Here is a 22,417-nt window from a genome sequence, read left to right as displayed (position 1 = left end):
CCCTTGAAAAATGTGGGGCTTAGGGTACCAACCCCCGCACAGTTGAAAATATGTGTATAACTTTCGACTACGCCAAAACTTAAGTTGTCCCCCAGTTTCCCTGAGGGATTGGTTCCAGGACCCCCATAGATACCAAGATCCATAGATGCTGAAATCCCTTATATAAAACGATGTAGAACAGTACATCCAGTTGGCCCTCTGCATCCATGAATTCCCAGCCATGGGTCAAAAACAGCACAGGCATTTATTGAAAAAAATCCATGTGTAAGTGGTCTTGCGCTGTTCAAACCCTGTTGTTCAAAAGTCAGCTTGTATATTGTGTTAGACCCTGAATTGTTTATAGAAAGAAAATTAAAATATCTACAGAAGATACAGTCACTGAACATTACCTATGGATCATAGTAGTAACTAGTGCTTTTTAAAATATATGTATGCATTTATTGTACCATTAAGCGATTCCAGAGTGAATTGGCTTAAACTTGTAGAGAGAAATTGAGATATTTTATTTCTCATTTAGAAAGGTCAAAGTGACATCATGGTATTGGAGTTTATTTAGGAATATAGTACTTAAATATGTATTCATCTTGTGTTCTTTGTGGAGTAGCATCAATTGAAACAATTTGGATCTAATACAGATTTACATGAAAAAAAGCCTTGCCCTTCCGTGAAGAAGCATAAATTTTGTATCATTGCTTCTCTTTCATTAAATCATCTTTAAATTGCAAAAGATTGGTTTGAGTAGTATTAAAAATACTTGGGTAGTAAATTAAACGTGGCAGATTTATCTAATTTAATGGACATGCTTCTTAAATGAATTTCTTAGTGATGTTACAATAAATCTAAAACAAATAGTTGATGCTCTACATTTGTACTAATTTTGTAAACATTTTAATGTACCCTAGATTCTGTCCTTTTAGTTTTCTTCTCATTTCTCCAGTAAACTCAAGATACAATAATACCTAGTTTGTGTTAGAATTTTGCTAGACTAAAGGGAGATATGTTGTAGAGTTAACTTGTTTCTGTGTGTTTTGATATATTCTGAGGTTTTTGAAGAATATGCATTGTTCCCTGTAATCTATGGTAGTCAATTTCTGTCCGTCTGTTGTCTTTCCTTACTTTTACTAATGTGGTAGTATTGGCTTTGAGACATGTAAAGTCTGCTTCTCTAAGGAAATTAGTTGAACATATGCTTGTTTGGAGGGGGAAAATAAAATGTAAACAGAAACTGTTAACATACTGATATTCCTCAGTTTATGATGAAGTTACATCCTGGTAAACCCATTGTAAGTTGAAAATGTCGTAAGTGAAAGTGCATTGAATACACCTAACCCACTGAACATCATAGCTTATGCCAGCCTACCTTAAATGTGCTCCAGAACACTTACATTAGGGCAAGTATCTTGAGTTTCATCTCAAAAGTAATCGCCTTCCCTTCTTCTCTCCAGAAGGAGGAGACACAGATGCGTATTTTGTAGGCATGATGGGATGTGGAAACACAAAGCACAATATCCTAAAAACTCTGGCAGCACAGTATACTGTAGCTTATGGGTTGTTTACCCGTGTAATCACGTGGCTGACTGGGTGGGAGCTGCAATGCGCTGCCACTGCCCAACGTCACAAGAGAGTACAGCATGTTGCTAGACCTGGGAAAGATCAAAATTCAAAGTATGGTTTCTACTGAATGCGTATTGCTTTTGCAACATTATAAAGCTGAAAAGTTGTAAGTTGAACCATTAGAGGTCGGGGATCATCTATACTTAGGATTCTGTGATTGCAGTTCTTAGCCTAAAATTTTTTATGGCTTTGTAACCTGAATTTCAGTTGTTAAAAATGTTTATGAGACGCTGGAAAATATAATAGCCCTGTTTCATGTTTTGATTTAAAATGCTGTTAGGGCATAGAATTGTCCTTTGCCTCTACTCAGGCAGATTGATTTTAATAAGGGAGCCATTACTATGTGATAAACTTACTCAAATACACATTCTTAGTATATTTTATATGTATTTATATTTATAAAATCAATGTGTATATACGTGATATATTTCAAATAGAGATGTCTGAACCTGTTGATTGCATTAAGCATTTGGTATCCTAATAAGGGAAGGAGAAGGTGCTACCATACTGTCTTAAGTAGATCATTCCTCCTCAGTAAATTGCATACATTTTACTTTTCTGTATTCTGTGACCTTGCAGTCAGTAACTTCAGCCCAGGATAATTTCAAAGTCATGTAAATGAATGCAATTAAGGTATTGCTTATCATCTTACATCGTTCAGATGGAACCTTATTGGATAGTGAGGTTTGTTTGCTTTATGAGGAAGGTCAAAATAAGGTTAAATTATATTACATAAAATGATTTGGTAATGTTTTTTATTAGCTGCTGAAAAATTAGCGTCCTAATAGGAAATGATAATGCTTTTTTTTTTTTTAATTACTAGGAGGCCTCTTCAGGGTTTTTGTTTGTTTTTTCTGTCTAAACGTTATAATTCTATTTTAAGGTGATGCCTTCTGTCTGCTTCTAAAATTTTGGGGACATTCTGCCCTTAGTTATGATTCCAGGTATTTTGACTTACACATAGAGGTGATATTCTCTGCTGCTGCTGGAGGGTAGCTTAGGAGCCGCTGATATATATGTTTAGGGGATTTGGGTTAATGTCCAATTATCATACCAGTTGTTGCAGGACCCCGGACAGCAGGACTAGAATCCCAATGCATACCCAAAAGGAGACCTGCCACTCAGCTCAGCTGATTATCTGTAGGGGTTGGGGAACGTTGACATATATACTGGAAGAGTCTTGCTGATGACGAACTGTGTGTGGGGTAGGGGGAGAGAGAAAATGGGAATGAAGTAATTAAATTAAAAGAAAGGCAAGTATTCTGCATGATAGTTGGGCCATGTAACTTTCTTTCCTTCTATGGTAGTTTTATTTCAGCATGGTATAGTAATTGGTAAAGTCTCTGAGATTCATTGATTCATTGAGCATACATTTACTGAGCATCATCTCTGTACTTTGCACCATGCGAGGTATTGGGATTCAAAGATGAATGAAGGGTTCACAGTCACAGAGATACTAACAATAAGCAAGATGCAGAAACAATGACCTAGAGGGATACAGTGGCTGAAGAGCCTGCTTTGCTAGGATGTTGAGGGAGCATCACTCAAAGATACTTGGTACCTGTGTATGGTTTTACGGAGACGTAAAACCATACTGGTCAAATGAAGTAATAATGAAAAATAGCTACTTTACTTATGGAAGTTAAAGTTCAGGTTTATGAATTTATTTTTGAGGTAAGCTGTCATCCATGAGAACAGATTATAGGCTATACAATAGGAATTGAGGATTCTAGAAATGTAAACCAGACATGTGCAGTAGCTGATACAAATGGAATGCTGCTATAGTGGAATCAGGGAGTTTGCATCATGCCTTCCTCATCACCAGCGAGCTTCACTGTCCATTGGCCTCTTCATCGATAGAAAGTTTTCTCAGCCACCAAATGTTAAATAAAGTGTAGGCTATGTCTCTTGCTGACCCCAAACTTTTTTACCCTTGCTTTTGTTCCTGAAAAAATTAGGTGTTTCAAACTCTGTTGACTACCAAATTTAATACTTTTTCTCTCTGAATTCTGGATAAGAATTCCTCTCCATTGTTGACATTCCTCTCACATCCCTGAAAATAAATGATACTGTTTACGTAGTATAAAGACAGACAGGTAGTGTATTTTGGTAGATAATTTTATAATGCATATTTTTCATCAGATGTAGTCAACAGCCATGCCCAAGGAAAGCATTATAATTAAGGATATTTTTCATTTTGCAATACATTTTCTTTGTTGTTTTTTGAGATGTTTATTTTAGTCAGTAGTTAAGATTTTGTTGTAAAACGTGCTATTGAAATATTTTAGGTAAGATACACTTGAAATAACACTTATTTCTCTTCATTTTTAGGGAATGTTTGGATTGTGAGCTATTTAAGCTGTTCTCAGGACCCATTATTTTAACATTTGGGAGAACTACATCCAGAAGGTATTGTATTTTGTCTCATTGCTCCATTTAAAAAACTATATATGTAGTTAAGCCTTTGCAATTATAGGAAAGAAAGAATATTTTGCCATATTTTGTTATTTATTTTTCTTTAAGTTTCAGATACTGATAAGGTAGTTATTTGACATTTGTAACAGAGGAGAGGGATACCTTTCAGTGTTGGTAAATTCTGAATTTGGTGTGTGTAAAAGAAATTTGGTTTCGATGGAACCAGTTTTGCCTATTCTAAACATCAAAAGTATTTACATTTTACCCTTTTTGGTACCTTTTACCTTTTGTTAAATTTGTAGTGAATAGGTCAACTTCTGTTAATACATATTTACTTTATTAACTGGATATTCATGATTTATATTCACGTGAAATAACTCAAACATCAGTTTTACAATTTTTTAATCACTTGCTAAGTAGTATGAATTTCTAGAATTCGATGAATATAGTCTTTTATGTTTCCATAGCATATTATATTGAATTTGTAAAGTAGAAGCTCTCTATGTTCATGATTATTCACTATTGGCTATGCAATGTTTTCTCCCTCCTCTCAGTTATGGGGGGAGAGGGAGTAAAAGCAAATGAGAAATTTAAATAAGCACATTAGGATTGTAAAAGAACTTGTAAATGAACCCCCAAATATTAAATTTAATTTTTACTATATATACTTTATCAGTGAAAGAAATATATCAGGAACTTGTGGAATTTAAAGTTATCTTTTTAAATTGAAAATAAGAATTAACTATTACAATTAAATATTTGAAGATATAAACATTCAAATCATTTATATCTATTAGTTATGAAGAGGATTGTTATACTTTCAGTGTCATTAGGAATTATCCAATTAGGAAAGTTATAAAATCTCAAAATTAAGAGTAGGTTTGAATAACATTGAACTGGTTACTATTTTTTATTAAAAAAGAAACTGCAAAGAAATTAGGTTTAGGTACAAGTTTAAGTAGACAAAGTCTCATGTAACTTCAGAATAGGCATTGGTTTTAAGCAGTTTTTTTTAAAAATAACATGTTAGGACTTTCTTTTTTACTTATTTCTTTAAAAAAAATATTTTACAGAAGTATAACTTCATATAGTCAAATAGACACTCTTACTTGCTAGTTCAGTGATTTTTTTACATAAGCATACCCTGCATAACTAACACCCCACTCCAGAAGGCTCTTTCTTAGTCAATACTGCCTCCACCCAACTGAAACCAGTCTTTGATATTTTTACCATAGATTAGTTTTGCTTGTTTTTGTAATTTTATACAATTGGAATCATGCAGTGTGAATTCTTTTGTGTCAGAATTTTTTGACCAACATGTCTGTGAGAATCATCCATGTGTATGCTGTTTGTGTCGTTCCCTCCCAACCCCCAAATCATCTCTGTTCTATTGTCTGATTATACTACTGTTTATCCCTTCTACTGGGAATGCAAATTGAAAATCTTTCAGATTTGGGGCTATAGATAAGGCTGCTCTGAACTTATTTGCATCTTTTGGTAGAAATAATTATTCATTTCTGATAGGTATTTATGCACAGGGATGGAACTGATGAATTGTGGATTATGCTTATGTCTAAGTTTAGTGTAATAGAGACTTGGAATGCTTTTAAGGATATTTAGGAAATGTCAATCAGTGTATCTTTTACTAATGATAAATCACTTGGACTTATTTTTCTCAAACTTTATGTAAACTGTAAAGTTTTTTAGGAGTAACGAATTTTTTGTATTTATTAAATGTAAGTTGCCTGTTTTTTTGTTCCGTTATGACATGTTTGATTTACGAAACTTAGATCAATCCTAACCCTGGTGAAGGAAAGTAGGACACAGAAACCTCCTATACATATTTGCAACTGGAAACACAGAAAATGTATTTTGAAACAAATTAGACATTTTGTATAATGAAGATTTTTATTTTATTGTTGAATTTTTGGATACCTTTTTGGCTATCTAAATTAATAGATACTCGAGTTAAAAAAACATACTTTAGCATTTTTGATGAATGTTTCTGTGTTTGTGTTAATCTGGTGATTTAAGGAGAAATTATTCACTCTAGACCATAAGTAGTTGAGAAATTTTACATTAATCTTTTCCTCAGTTTTTACTATAGAGCAGTGCTGTTCAGTAGAAGTGTAATGTGAGTTGCAAATGTAATTTAAAATTTAATTTCAAACTTTCTAGTAGGTCCATTAAAAAAGGAAAAAGAAACGGGTAAAATTAATCAAATACTTTATTTAACCCAATATCTGCAAAATATTATCCTTGCATTGCATAATTAATAAGAAATTATGTGATACTTTACATTCATTTTCCATACTAAATTTTTGAAATTCAGTATTTTCCCTTACAAGCACATCTCAATTTAAACGAATCACTTTTCATACTCTATATTAGATGTGTCTAATGGCTACCGTACTGGACAGCACAGCTATAGAGTTACATCTTAGGTTTTTTAAAGATTTTTCTTTAGTCAAATTTATATCAAATTAAAATTATCTTTAAAGATCCAGTAGAAAGATGGTATGTCAGATGCTAATATAACACATTTTAGTAGGTCTCAGTCAGCCTGTTTTCCTTCAGTGTTGGAATAAATAACATTTTCTTTGGTTGAATACCAGTTAAAGCAATCAGCCAGTGTTTAGGGGGCATGTTATGCAAAAAATACAGTATCTTTAAACTGTAAAACCATAATCTGTATTAATAGATTCACATCTTATTCTAGGGTATATGCAGAATAGAATTTTACTGTTTCTTTTTTTCCTTTTTTAAATTTGAATGTGATAAACTATATCATGTAATTCTATCTTTTGAATAAAATAGGGCCGTTAAACAAAAAAGGCTGAATGTATACATATAGATCAGCGGTTCTCAACCTGTGGGTCACGACCCCTTTGGGGGTCGAATGACCCTTTCACAGGGGTTGCCTAAGACCATCGGAAAACACATATTTTCGATAGTCTTAGGAACCGAGACACCACTCCTCTATCCATCTCCAGGTGGGTCCGCCCACATGCAGATACGCCCACATACGAGTACCTGGCGTGATGACATCATTGCGCCAACCCCATCACATATACCCTGTACAAATACAGGTGTATGTGACAGGGTTGGCACCATAATGTACTTATGCGGACCAGTCACACATGTGTAGAGAGCAGCTACTGTGTAGAAAGCTGCTGCTGTGATGAAAGCAGCAGTATTGGAGGTAAAACGACACTTCTGAATTATAAATATTTCACAATATATAATTACATATTGTTTTTTGTGATTAATCACTGTGCTTTAATTATGTTCAATTTGTAACTATGAAAATACATCCTGCATATCAGATATTTACATTACGATTCATAACAGAAAAATTACAGTTATAGAGTAGCAACGAAAATAATTTTATGGGTGGGGGTCACCACAACATTGAGGAACTGTATTAAGGGGTCGCGGCATTAGGAAGGTTGAGATCCACTGATAGAGATGTACCTATGACTTTTCACTAATTAGGATATTTAAAGGTTACCTAGATTCTAAGGGTTAATTTTCTTCATGTATATATTTGCTGAGTAGGGTAAATCATGAACTATAAAGTGTCTTGTATGAACCTGGGTCAGATTTTGGAATGTGGATAAGAGACAAATGACTGACCTATGAAAATGGCCACATGTGGCGTTATCTTGAGGGCTAAAGCCCCTTGGGCAATACCTGCCATAATTACACGCTTTAACTGTTATTTTGGGTTCCAGATCCGAGGTAGTTGTTTTATAGCCCTATCCATCAACACATTTTTCTTTTTTTTATAGTATTACTTCTTCCATTTAAATGAAATCAACTATGCTTTTTGACACCCAGGTCTAATAGTACATTTTATGGCTATTGGGGGGAAAAAAAGTCATTTCTCTGCTTAAAAGCCTTCATCTCAATTGTAGTGAAACTATGTCCTTGCATTAGCTGATAAGACGACACATCTTCTCTGAGGCCTAGCCTGGAGACCACTCAAATAGGAGCCTCTTCTCTTTCCTCTCTCCTCTTTTCTTTTTCCATAGCACTTAACACCTTTAAAAAAAGTATGAAATTTGTTTTTTTTTAATTAGTTGCTTATTGTTTTCCCCTTCTACAATGAAAGCTCTCTAAGAGTAGGAATCTTTTTCTGTTGTGTTCATTACTGATATATCTGAAAGAACCTGAACTAATGCTGGGCATCATTGGTGTAGCCAGTATGGAAAGCAGTATGGTGGTTCCTCAAGAAATTAAAAATAGAACTAAGACGTGGATGCAACCCACCTTTCCATCAGTGTATGTGTGGATAAATAAAATGTGCTATTTACACACAGTGGAATATTAGTCAACCTTAAAAAAGAAGGAAATCCCATTATTTGTGACAACATGGATGAACCTAGAGGACATTTTCCTAGGTGAAATAAGCCACACACAGAAGAACAAATACTACATGATCAATTTATATGAGGAGTCTAAAATAGTCAAACTCATAGAAGCAGTGAGGAGAACGTTAGTTACCAGGAACTGTGGGAAGGAGGAAGCAGGGAGTTGTTGGGCAAAAGGTATGAACTTTCAGTTATGCAAGATGACTAGAGATCTCCTGTAGAGCATACCATCTATAGTTAGCAATACTGTAATTTAAACTTAAATAATTTCCAAGGGGTAGATCTTATGTTAAGTGGTCTTATCACACACAAAAATAAAGAGGGTGGGGGAAACATTGGAAGGTAATGGATATGTTTATGGCGTTAACTGGGATGATAGTTTCACAATTGTATACTTACCTCCAAAATTATCAAGTTGTATACAAATACGTACAGCTTTTTGTATATCAATTATACCTTAACAAAGTGGCTTTTAAAAAAAAATGTTGGGCATCTAAAAGGAGCTTTTAAGTATTTGTTGACTAAATTTTTATTAAATGCATGGAGAAGATGAACATTTTTTCACCCATGAAAATTTGCCTTTGTGGATTTTCTGGGGCAGGGAATATTTAAAGCAAGAGAAAACAAGTCTTCAGTTCTATGTATAATAATACTTGAATTAAATGAAAGCAGTTCATTCATCAAACTGATATGTATATCCCTATGAAAAATAATATGTAGATACGAGATTTTCAAAAAATAGGGTTGTTTATTCTGGTCAGGTAACTTATCTTTTGGGTATACATATGTATGTTTCTCCATTTGGGTCATAAAATAATGTTGGTAATCAGTTTGAGAAGTACATTTATAAGATATTTAACTTGTTCCTATAAAATACAGAGACATACATGATATTTTGGTATCTTAAAATAAGTAAGGATCAAGCAGACTTCGATAGCTTTTTAAGAAGTAATTTCTATATAGTAAAGTATAGATTATATTTCATTTTTTACATGTATTTTCAAATTTTAGTTTTTCAAAGTTTTAGTTTTAGGCCACCTACAATAAATGTTTTTAAAGTAGAACAAAAATGTAATCAAAGACATATTAAGAAATGGTATATGCTACCTTAGAATACATTTAATGAAGATGTTGTAAATGTTTATTATAGAATTTTAACTTAATGAGATTATTTAATAGAATTGTTTCTTTCAAATCTATTTGCAAGTTTTTGGTTTTATATTATGCCTTTATATATTCAACATATGATACCAGACAACTGTATGTATGACTGTTTCAATAACAATTTTCATTAGAACAGGAAGAATTGCAAGTTTTGGTTTATATCTTTCTTTTCATTGCCATCTTTCAAGTGGAAGCTTTAGTACTTCGTGATTGTTAGATAGTTACTGCGGTAGCTTTCTAACTGATCTTTTTTGCCTTTTAGTTTTTATTATCTGACACATTCTACACCCTACATGGCACAATAAAACTTTCTGAAGGAAGTATCATTACTCTAAACAAAGACCATTGCCCACAAGATAAAGGCCTAGTCCCATTTCTGTCTGGCTCCTGCTTATCCCAGCATCATATTCCATGTGCCTTGTCCTTGATCATGTTAATTGTACATTTCTTACACTGCCATTCTGTTTGCACCATCTTTATTTCAGGTGTCTTGTGATCTGAGATGTCTTGTGAGTCCCACTAGTTTTCTTCTACCAGACCACTACCCATCCTGTGATTTGTATGATCATCCTAAAGAAAGGAACATGTGCCCTTTTCCGCTTTCCCTTAGTAATTGATAAGTACCATTCATGCTGCATTTATTTTATTCATCTTTTCATCAAGATTGTAAACTCTAAAGGGAAAGGACCATACCTTTTATAAATTTGGGATTTACAGAGCACCAACTTGATGCCTCACATATACAGGATGATGAAAATGTTGATGAAACAGCTCCAGAGTATATCCTGGAGCTTTAAACACAACAAAACAAAAAGAATAAAAATCCATTCTTTCTGTATTATACTACGCAATTTATTTAAACTTATAGTGCAACAGTTTTTGCATGTGTTTTACGTGAAGATGAAATGATAAGCCTGCATGTTAGAAATTTGCAGGCTCCAAAGTGTGATACAAGTATTTGTTGTAGTACCCAAACTGTATTTTGTTGAATATGTAAATTTATTTGGCTTAACTTAATGTGAACTATATAGAATGTTGTTTTAATGTTTCTTACCTGAATAATGGCAAGATTGATTTAATATGTTAGCTGAATGTTTACTGTAAGTTTCTTTTATTATTCATCTGAAACAAAAAAGAAAACACAGATGCCTTTGGTGAAAGTGATAAATTACCTATCTGGAATGCAACATTTTACATTAATGAATTTAGAAGTTCTGTTAATTTTTCAAAATTGATCCTTAATTCTTCATATTGAATTACACTAGTGTAAAATATATTTTTTGAAATGGCATCATTTCGCAGATCTCCATAAATTTTGTAAAGGTGACCCCATCCCTATCAAGTCTATGTCCTAGGAGTATTTAAAACTTAACTAGCTTACCTGGCCAGTTAGTGGAATTTCTAAACGGGACTGAATTTTGGGATAATGAAAATATTTTTATTTGATTGGAGTATATAGTTCCAGTGCTAAGACCAGCATCTAAGGATAGAATACGTTTCTGACGTTCAATTTTTTTTTTTCCTTCCAAAACAAAATCTGGGTATTATGTGTTTCTGGGTGGTAGCTGTAAATGAGTTCAAAGAAAGAGATAGGTTGAGGCTGAGAGAGAAAGCGGGTTTTACAGAACCAGCTTCTGAAGCCGTGCTTACTGTCATCACGCAGAGTTGGCCCTGAAAGCCCAGGCCGGGTTGCAGTGCTCAGATATTGGCAACACAAAGTAGTAACAGAGACTGAATTTGTAAGGAGGAGGCATTGATGGTGGTTTCTAAGTCTTCCCTACTCATAGTGAAATATGATGTGAAATTTGGATAACATTATTTTGGCAGCTCAGTATGTGTGGGAAGTTAACCTTATATAGGCCACCCAGATCTATTTAGGCGATCAGTATACAGAGCCTCTATTTTATTACCTAGGTCATAAAGTTTAGAAAAGATTTAGTCTTTTTGTAATGGTAGTTTAAAAATCAATCCTTTGCTTTTATTTTATATTACAGTCTAAAATCCTGAAAGAGTCTTAAGTGTTTATCCTAACAGTAATGGATATAACCTGACAGTGAATGTTAAAGTTATTTTGACAAACATATTAAAATATGTGTATGGAGTTTGTTTTAATACTGAGTTCATGCCAATTTGCCATTTTCATAGTTTTCAGGAAATAAGAAATGAGTAATATTTTCATTTTGTTTTAAGTACACTCCCATGAGTTTCTGTTAAGGGTGAAAAACATCATTATAGTATTTATTCTAAGGTCACATAGAATTTAAATTTAGCCTGGTGACCACAGAAAGCTATTTCGTTAACTTTTAGGTCATTTACAGTAGAATAACCTCTCTTTGTCTTGTTACTTTAATGTAAAATGCAGATTATCAGGCTGACTTTTTTTTTTTTTACACCAAAATTGTTTGAAATGAATATATGTGAACTACTTAAAACATTCAAGATCTAGCATATAGGCTTGTTTGTAGTTTAAAAGAAAACATTTATTAGGGATAGTATTCCTGTTTTCTCTTAAGAGAAGGCAGAAGTGATTGTTTTGCTTCTTTGTTTATATATATATATATATATATATATATATATATATAAAATGTATGTATGTATGTGTATTTTATATATGTGTATATCCCAATTGGATATATTTTTCTTTTATCCCTTGTGTAGATACTAAGCCTAGCCACTGCCATAACCACAGTTTAATACAGTGGTGTATAAACTGCTGCTCTTAGAATCATAAGGTTTATATTTGAGCTGTAGTTTGCCACACAGACTATAGCAAATCATTTAACCTGAGCCTCAGTTTCCTGATTTGTAGAATGAGGATACAGCATACATCACAGGAATATTATGTAAAGTAAATGAGGAAGGAAAGCTGGTTGTCACCATGGTAATATTCTAGAAAGATAATGTGTTATTGATAATAATGTTAATTCTGTAGTTTTCAAAAGAAATAAAATAGGTTTTTGGGTGGCCACTCACTCAGTAGCACTCCCTTCTAAACTAGACCTTTTCATCCACATATTTTGAAGTTTTCTTTCTTCGCATTCTACTTCACTTTAAGAATTTTCACAAACCCTGGTCCATGCTTTTGAACTTCTTTCAAGTTTGAATCAGTTAACATCTGTCACCTACTGACCTAGTTCTCTCCACTTCCTCCAACTCTCCTCTCCCCTTACACACTTGCTTGCTTTTGTTGGGTGATTCAACTGGCCTTCATTTGATTTTTCTGAAGATCTAGAGTAATACGCTGTTAGAAACAGCAGCTTCTGAATGCGTTTGAACTATAAATATAAAGAAAGGTGCATAGGAACAGTAATAATATTATTTTTTTCCCTAGGGGAAACAGTTTTCAGAGAAAACAATTAATAAAACCCCAGATGGACTTGCTGTTTCTTTAACTGTATAGTGGTTATAGGTTTTTAAAGTGAGTCCTGCTACATATCCAGGTTAAAAATGTTCTCACTTTTAAAATACAACTTTTTGAAGTGACTCACCACATATGCAACTACTTCAAAATGCATGCCCTTAACTACTGTTAGAATTTTTGTAGTTTGTAGTTTTGCTGACTGCAAGAAAATAAAAGGCCTAGTGCCAGTTCTTACTGGGTCAAGATTCATTTTTAGTGTATCAACATTTCCTCAGCTTTTTGATACGTACGAAAGTCCTAGAGATTTTCCTCCAGAAAGGTTTAACAGGCTTTATTCCACTAAGGAGAATTCAGGGTCCTTATGCTGGTAGTAACAAAAGCAATATAGTTGATGAATTTGTTCATAGAAATTACCACAAGCTAGACTATCCTAGAGATATATTTTTAAAGAGGCTAGTGGAGGCCTCAAGGACTAGTAATTATATCGTGTCTTCAGCATAGTTCTAGGTGCAGATGGTTTGACCAGTGATTTGAAAACAGATTATTAGTCTTTCGTGAAATGGTCAGGAGACAGTTGCCCAAGTCACTTGGTCTGACACTGGAGGCTTTATTAGCTAGTGGTTTGTGAAATGCACTATAGAAGCACGCTGACCCGAATTCAAATCACAGGTATACCCCTTTACCTGTTGTGTGACTTTTGGCAAGTCACTCTACCACTCTGAGCCTTAGTTTCTTCATCTGTAAAGTTGTGTAATATCTATTTTATAGATAATGATTAAGTGCTAATACATGACTTAGCACTATTGTCAATGACTGGCATTTACTTGCCATCCAGTTAGTAAAAGTTAATCATGATAGCTGGAATTGAACCTTCCAAATAGTTGTTTTAAAAACTTGCTTTCCATGTTGAGAGTCATTAAAGTATAGAAATATATTTGAGGTTTATTAAAAATCTTTAGGAAATCACATTTGAGTCAAGGCAGTGTTTACAGATGAATTGATTGGATTTGACACAGAGTTAAGACACTACTTTTGAACAATTGTGAATCCTACCTTTGCCACTTACATAGTAACTGTTCACTTTGGGCTGATGATCTTACCTTCTGAGGCTCGGTGTCCTCATCTGTAAAATTGGGAAAGCTTTATAGGGTTGTTCTGGGATTAAAGGAATTAAATCAAAGCACTTAATGCACAGCAAGTTTTAGTTATTCTTATCATGGCCTTGAGTACATGAGGGAAATATTCAGGTTTTTTTCGATGTAATGATTAATGTTGGAATTTGGGGATTAAATACTTTTTTCATTTGTATAATGCTTATCTAGTTTACTGACATTAAGATAAAATACTAAAATATTCAGAATCTCTTATCAAAACAGTACTTACTAGTTTATATTTTGTAAAAACAGATGTTTACATTGAATCTGCTGTGGTCTGAATGTTTGTGTCCCCCCAAAATAACTGGGTTGAAATTCTAACTCCCGAGGCGATGACAGTATGAGGAGGTGGGCGTCCCCTTCATGAATGGGATTAGTGCCCTCATTTAACAGGCCTGAGAGAGAGCCCTTTCCCCTCCTACCGTGTGAGGTATAGCCAGATACTCACCAGACACACTATCTGCCTGCACTTGAGCTTGGACTTCCCAGCCTCCAAAACTGTGAGAAATAAATGTTTGTTGTTCGTAAGCTACCCAGTTCATGGTATTGTGTTATAACAGCTTGCATGGACTAAGACTGCATTTCTTTATTTCTTTCTTTATGTTGGTCATTCCATGGCTCTATACTTGTAATCCAATCTTTCTTCATGCATCTACTTTCCCTCTTGCTTCCTTTTCTGTATGTAGAGTGACCCAAAGAAAAAGCGGGGGAGAGCAGGAAGAGGTAAGGATTATACCTGAGGTCAGAAGACAGTGAGCCTTACCATGATCAGATAGATATACTCTCAGGACTAAGATCCCTAGTTAAGTTTATTCATGACTACTTTTTGAAGTTTCATTAACAGAATGATTTTTATTGCTTTCACTATTGTAGAGTATGGTGAGAAAATTTTAAAGGAAATCTCTACTTTTCTCAGTGGCTTTCAGTACTTTTTTTTTTCAAAGCCATAATTTATCCAGTAACTTCAAAATGACAGCTAATAAAACGTTGGTAACAAACAGTTATATATTACAGGTATTAAGTATAGAGTTAAGTTTATCCTATATAAAGTTAATTTTTTATATTCTCTATTTTGGGCCCATGTATCTAGAGTAAATTATTTAATGGCATAAGAATTTTACATTTATAGGAATTTTCAAAGTTTATAAGACTTACGAGGAGGCAGTGTGGTTTAGTAGGTTGTTATACTGAGAACTTGGAGTTATAGTTTTGGATAGCTATAGTTTTGGCTTTTTTACTAACTAATGCTTTGGCTATGAGTTAAAAATCAAAACCTGTTGCTTATTAGCCTTTTGACTCAAACCATCAGTGACCCACAAGTCCCCTTCCCTTCCAATCTAGGATTACCTCAGTGATCAAGGGGAGCATCTCAGGCCAATGATGGTATCCCCCCAACTGCCTTCCAGTGTGGGGACACACACAAAAGAGGCATCATTATTTCTGTTTAATTCATCATGTCCTGATTTTATTTGGTCTTGGAACCTCCCTCATCCTTTCGCACCACGTACCTTGCTCTCTCCCTCCTTCCTTTTCTTCCTTCCTTTGGTTGAGCACTAGTAGTTCTGCAGAACCTGGTTAGATGTATGGCGGTTTAGCGCATCATTTTATTTCTTAAATTGTTTTAAAGCTCTGTGTTTGAACTGCCTTTGCTTTGGTCATATATTTGTTTTCAATTCTTAACAGTTTATAAAATGATTCCTATGAGAATGTATGACTCACAGTAAGAGATCTTGTTTTATTGCCATATGACGTGTTTTCTAGGCATGCAGTAGGTATAAAACAGGGAGAAGACACCTGACATCCATTTTCATCTCAGTTTGACTTAACACATTGTAGGACACTGAACATATTTGAAATTTTTTTCTGTTTTAATTAAAAATGTAAAAAATAGAAAACCTTACTCTCAAGAGTGCGAGCTCTGAGCAACAGGGTTGCCGGTTCAATTCCCGGCCCGAGCTGAGCTGCTGCTGAGCTGCCAACAGATGGAAGGATGACTCAGCTAAAAAAAAAAAAAAGAAAACCTTACTAACATAGCTTACAAATGAGGGGTATATCCTCTCACCCACCAGGATGTTGGGAGTATGGGTAATTAATTGTCATAGTGATGTTATTGAGAACCCACATGGGTATTTTCCATTTTTCTACTCTGCTATCTTGAGTATTTTGGCAGTGTCACTCTTCATGGTTGCAACATGTCCGTTTTCCATGCAATTTTTTTTTTAAGTGAGGAAAACATTTCCTAGTAAACTTCATACTCCATAATTGCATCATAAACCCTTGATTGGCAGAGTAAACATTACTAGCCATAGCGGCCTGACCTAATCAGGATTCACCTCCTAAGGGGACGAGGGTGAGAGTTACTGCCTGCAAGTAAGGAAGGGGGACGGACGTGTGTCTTTGAGAGGGCTACCACAGTGTCACAGCTAAGGAAGATCACAGTTTTGTTCATTTCTGCCACCTTTCTTATGAGATCACAAAATAGAGGCAGTGATGCCATGATTCATTCACTGTGTTTTTTGAGTGTTTACTGTACCACTGCCCTTACTGAGGACAGAGTGGTGAACGAAGGAGGAAGAAATGCTGCCCCCTTGGAGCTTATATTTTATTGGTGAGATGCACAAACAAGATAAAGCAATTCAGTTTTATGGTATCTTATTATGACAAGTGCTAAATAAAATTTGAAGCAGAGAAGGGAGCATGGAAGGTTTGGGCGGAGGGCTCCATGCAATTTTAGGTTCTGTCCAGGGAAGGTCTCACTAAGAAGATGACTTGAGTAAAAGCTAAGCTGATGTGGGAGGCAGTGATAACGCGTATCTGGGGAGAATGGCTCTAGTCAGGGCCCTGTGGTGGGAGTGGGGTGAATGAGGGAGGACCATAGGAAGTGAGCTCAGAGCGGGGAAGCTACTAGACAGCTTTGAGTAGAGGGGGAACCCACTATAACATTATCACAGCATCACTTTGGCCGTTGTGTTAAATAGACCAAAGGGCATTAAGAGCTATTGTAATAATCCAGGAGAGATCAGGGTGCCCAAGACGAAGGCTATATAGCCTTTGCTGAAGAGTTGGATGTGGGCTGTGAGAAGAGAGGCTTCTAGGACAGCAGCTAGGTTTTTGGTCTAAACAGAAGAATGGAGTTGATATTAGCTGAGATTAGGAAGAACAGGGACTGAATTTAATATATCAGTTAGTGACGTGTTAAATTTGAGATGTCAAATAAACAATTGGATATATACATATTTCTTGACGAATCAATATATTTTAAAAAATGAGATTGCCATTAATAATAGGAAATGGCTTTTTAAAAAGAATATAAATTCAAAAAACAACAAAAAAGAGAAAATAGGAAACAGAAATAAAGTGTTCAGTGGGGAGGGATATTTTATGTTCCATTGAACAAATACAGAGAAACATTGGAAATAATTTTAAAATAGAGTATTCAAAAAAGCATTTATACACTGAACATTTATTTAGTGCCTCGTTTTTGAAGCCCCAAACCTTGTTAAAAATATACATAAAATATACATAAAAAAAGAGTGCACCATGAGGACTGGTGGTATGGATTTAGTTTATGCCTGTTTCCTCTGTGACATGATGCAGTGATCCTTCTAAAGGACTTGTGTAGTTAACAACTTTGTTATCTTCCCACACCCCAACTTCCTCAGTATTGTGCAGCCTACAGTTAATGCTCAAGTGTATTATTCAATAGCTATCCAAGCCAAGAGAACTGCTGCAATATCTCTTATGTGACATATATATACATATAGTATATGTTATATATTATATCTATGTATGTATGTATGTGTCAGGATAAGTGGATTTTCTTTTGAAGAGGAATTAGTCCAAGGTACCTTTTAACCAGAGTATTGTACTAGTTTGCATTTAACAAGGATGCAGCACACAGCTAAGATTTTCAATCTGTGTACATCACAGAAGATACTGAGAACACCTCATAAGGTACCGTTCATATTATAGGTATTCAAATATTTTGATACAAAATTTGGTTTAAACATCATCAACATTTCTAACTTACTTTAAAACTTTTAATATATTATGCTGCATGAAGTAGGTATTGCTTGATAATTTGTGCCCTACCTGTAATGCAAATTTGTTGAGAAAATTGAATTACAATTTTTTTGATAAAAGTACTCTGAATGTAAGGAATTATTTATTGGGCAAACAAATTTTGCTCTTTAAAATAAATTAGGCTTTTCTTGTTACACTTTTGGCCAATCATGGTTATATATGACCACTAGCCTATATGACCAATGAGGGGAAACATATTTAGAGGGGAAATACTGTTTGTTTAGAGCCTGAGTATATTGAATAACTCCAGTGTGCTGGTTTCTTGTGTTAAGTAAATGACCATATCCCATGAGAGAGTTCTGCAGATTTGCAGTAATTAAGCATTATACTAAGTTTTGAGACGATTGATGATAGATATGAATTACCCCCATTAGTTTTTATCTACAAGTCCACTTTCAAGTTCTTTGGAGTATATTTCTTTCTATTCTCCTTCGTTTTTGTTTTTTTAAAGGTAGAGTTAGGAAATTCTGTTGCCTAGCAATTAGCATTTACTCATGTGTTCAAATTATTACGATGCTTACCTAAACAATCTCATTGTCAAAGTGAAACTCTGATTTGCCACAATACAGTACTTTACATTTTATTATGTAAGTAGGAATATATTTAAAACAATATTAAAACGTTCTCTCAAGAACCCCTCGGCCAACATGGAACCAGAGCTTTACTAACAAAGTTGCTTCTGTCAGCGCATGCTTCCTGAGCCTCCACCAGTGTGTGCCTGCCCCCCGCGTGTGCCAACCCTGACTCGCTTACTCTTCCATGCGTGTTAATCATTTACTTTCTTTTTAGTAATACTGGCTCTAGTATGTGGATCCTTAAATAATATGATGTTTAATTTTGCTTTTTAAGTTTTGTAAAAATGGTAGCATTCTATAAGTAGTCTTCTAAGACTTGCTTTTTTCATTGTGGTTGTTTTACGTGTAATTATATGTAATTGTAGTTCATTTACTTCACTGCTGAGTAATAGTCCATTGTATGAATTTATTTATTATCCTAGTGATGAACGTCTGGGTTATTGTTGGGTGTTTTATTTGCTTGTTGTATTTGTTTTGATATATCTGTGTCGATCTGTATCAGTGTATCTGTTCAGCGATACAGATACCTGTGTGTACATAAAGCTATTTTATATGTAGATATATCAAGCATTGCTAATGTCAGTGTTCTTCTGTGTGTGTTCTGTGCACATGTGCAAGACCCAAGGATATACCTAAGAACTGTAAAGACTATTCAGTTAGACAAGATAACGCCAAATTATTTTCCAAAGTCATTGTGCCAGTTTACATTCCACTAGTAGTGTACCAAGCTCCCACTGAGCCATTATCATTGCCAGAACTTTGAAACGTCAGGCTTTTTAAGTTTTCTCAACATAGCCGCTGCAAAAATAGCATTTTATTGTGGTCCTAATTTGCTTTTCTATGATTGTTAATGAGGTTGAACATCTTTTCATGTCATTACTTACCATTGGTATTTTTCTTTCATAAGCAAAATGCTTGTTTATGTCTTTTGCCCATTATGCACCTGAAACTATGTATTAAATGAATTTAGTTTTTATATTTTTAAGTTTTTAAATAATAACACAGAAAAGTTGTAAGTACAATAAAGAGGAAATTCTTACCTTTGAAGATTTGATCTGATGCCCCATCATCCCTGAATAAATGAGTGTATATTTCCTACAAACAAGGACATTATCCCATAAACCACAATAAAACCATCAAAATCAGGAAATTAACATTGATGCATTACCACCATCTAATCTTCAGATCTTGTTCAATTTTCACAAGTCATCCCAATAATGTTCTTTATAGCAAAAGGATCCAGTTTAGAATCACACCTTGCCTTTTTCTTATCACGTCTTTTCATTCGCCTTCAATACGAAACAGTTCTTCAGTCTTTGTTTGACCTTCAAGACCTTGGAACTTTTTAAGACTATGTAGGTCAGTTATTTTGTAGGATGTCTCTTCCGTTAGGATTGTCTGCTGTTTCCTAATGATCAGATGCAAGCTATGAATATTCATTTGGCAGAAATATCGTAGATGTTACATTATGTCTTCTCTTTGTAGCCTGTTACATGGCACACAATTTTCATTTTGACCCATTACTGGTGATGTTCACTTGAATTTACTTGATTAAGACAGTGTCTGCCATGTTTCTCTACTGTGAAATTACTCATTTTCTCTCTGTTTGATAATTATTTTGTGCTGAAGTATATTGAAACTATGTAAATATCCCCTACCTGGTCACCCTTTCATTTCACTAATAAATTTATTTGTTTCAGCATGAGCTCATGATTCTGTATTTTATTCAGTGAGCGATAATCAATTACTATTATTACCAGTTTTGTTGCTCATCTTGCCCTGCTTTTTTAGCCAGTGAGATCTCTTTCAAGTTGGCTTCTTTTTTTTTTTGTTTTTTTAATTTTCACTTACAGTTGATAAACAATATTATAGTAGTTTAAAGTGTACAGCATAGTGATTAGACATCTGTATTACAAAGTGATCACCCTGGGCTTCTGTGTTCTTTTGACATGTCATTCACCAATCATACTACTACCTCCAATTTCATTCTCACACTATGGTGTTAAATCACATTTTCTCCCTAGGTATGAGAAACTTGCCTACAATTAACCTAAATTTATTTACTTATTTGATCAGTTTCACTGTATGTAATCAATCTGCCACATCTATTGCATCTCTTCCTCCCACCCCATGCCCCCAGCAAATTCTATTTGAGCTTTGAAGTAGGATGGGAAGCCCTCCGCATCCTACTTGGATTCCTACGTTGCATAGCTTGTTGCATCTTTATATGAGAACCCTCCTCCCCCTGCTCGGGCATTGACACCCACTGTGGGACCACTGCCAAACAGGGTCCTGCTCAACCCAAACCACCCTTCCAGAGCTTGGGCCTGACTCCCCACCTCACTGTTCCTTCCACGCCGCTACAGACACTGCCTCATTCAGCATGGGCTCTGACACCCCTTATTAGGGATTACCTCTTTGCATTTTGCCCATTTTTTTTTAATATAAATGTTACAGAACACATACATACACACACACACACACACACACACACACACTCTCTCTCTCTCTCTCTCTTTCTCTCTGTCTCTCACTCTCTCTCACACTCACATATTCTGTACACCAAGATCTTTTTTGGCAATGTGCTTTGTGGTGGTATAGTTATTTTCAGTTTTTCTTTGTTGTATTTGTTGATGAATGGATGTTTTAAATTATGTAGTTGAATTTATTCATCATATGCTTTATAGTTAACCCTTTCTATGTCTTAAGAAAATTTTCCCTATTCTGAGTTAATAAAGATATTCTCCTATATTTTATTTAGAAAATATTAAAGACTTGCCTTCTCTACTTAAAACTTTAATCCCTCTAAAACTTATTTTATATGTGTTATACTATAAGGATCCAATTTCATTTTTCCCCCCAAATGAATAACCACTATTGAGTCTTCCTTTCTTCAGTGATCTGCAATCAACTTTTGTCAAATATCATTTTTCATATTTTTGAAGGTCTGTTTCTTCTCCAGCAGTCCATTTGTCTCATTTCCCTGAGCTCACTAACTTAATTGGTCCGGCTTTATAATGAGTCTCAGTGGTGTTGAGTCTATCATGAACAAAGTACGTCATCCCACTTATTTAGATTGTATTTAATATGTTTCCTTCCAATATATTTTCTTCATGTAGTATGGCAATATTTGCAAGTTATTTTTAATCTTTGCTTATGTTTTATTATTGGATATTTTTAAAGTGTTATTTTCTGTTTGTTACTGGTGTGTAAAAATAGTTGATTTTTTAAAAGTGCTTTATATTTAGCCACAATGAATTGAATACTAACAAACGTGTTCAAATAAATGTGAGACATACTCAGAAGCAAATAAATAAGATTAGAAGTCCAAGTTTTTACCCTGAAATTACTTCTGATATTTTAATACTATGTGAAAAGTCATCTTTTTTTCAGCTTTATTGAGATATAATTCGCATACAATAAAATTTACCCATTTAAAGTGTTCTTTATAGTCACACAGGTGTGCAACAAACACCACCATCTGATTTTTTTAAATGACCCTGAAAAGGAACCTCATACCCATTATCACTCACCCCTTATTCCTCCAACCCCAGCCCTAGGCAGCTGCTAATCTGCTTTCCGTCTCTGAACTTGGCTATTCTGAATACTTCATATAAATGGAAACATATAGTACATGGTTATGTGTGTATGTGTGTGTGTGTGTGTGTGTGTGTGTGT

General features: G+C 34.5%; 1 protein-coding gene across 2 annotated transcripts in view; it reads left to right on the top strand.

Annotated features, from left to right (window-relative positions):
* The window catches only part of NRIP1 (nuclear receptor interacting protein 1), a 95,807-nt gene that overhangs the window by 17,131 nt on the left and 56,259 nt on the right, over window positions 1-22,417 (top strand). For both annotated transcript variants that reach the window (XM_019668113.1, XM_019668112.1), the window contains exon 2: window positions 3,946-4,023. The gene's annotated coding sequence lies outside the window, so the exon portion shown is untranslated. The remainder of the gene's footprint in view (window positions 1-3,945; window positions 4,024-22,417) is intronic.

The sequence above is a fragment of the Hipposideros armiger genome, unplaced genomic scaffold (genome assembly GCF_001890085.2).
Source record: "Hipposideros armiger isolate ML-2016 unplaced genomic scaffold, ASM189008v1 scaffold_517, whole genome shotgun sequence".
NCBI lineage: Eukaryota > Metazoa > Chordata > Mammalia > Chiroptera > Hipposideridae > Hipposideros > Hipposideros armiger.
This window is presented reverse-complemented; position numbering and strand designations above follow the sequence as displayed.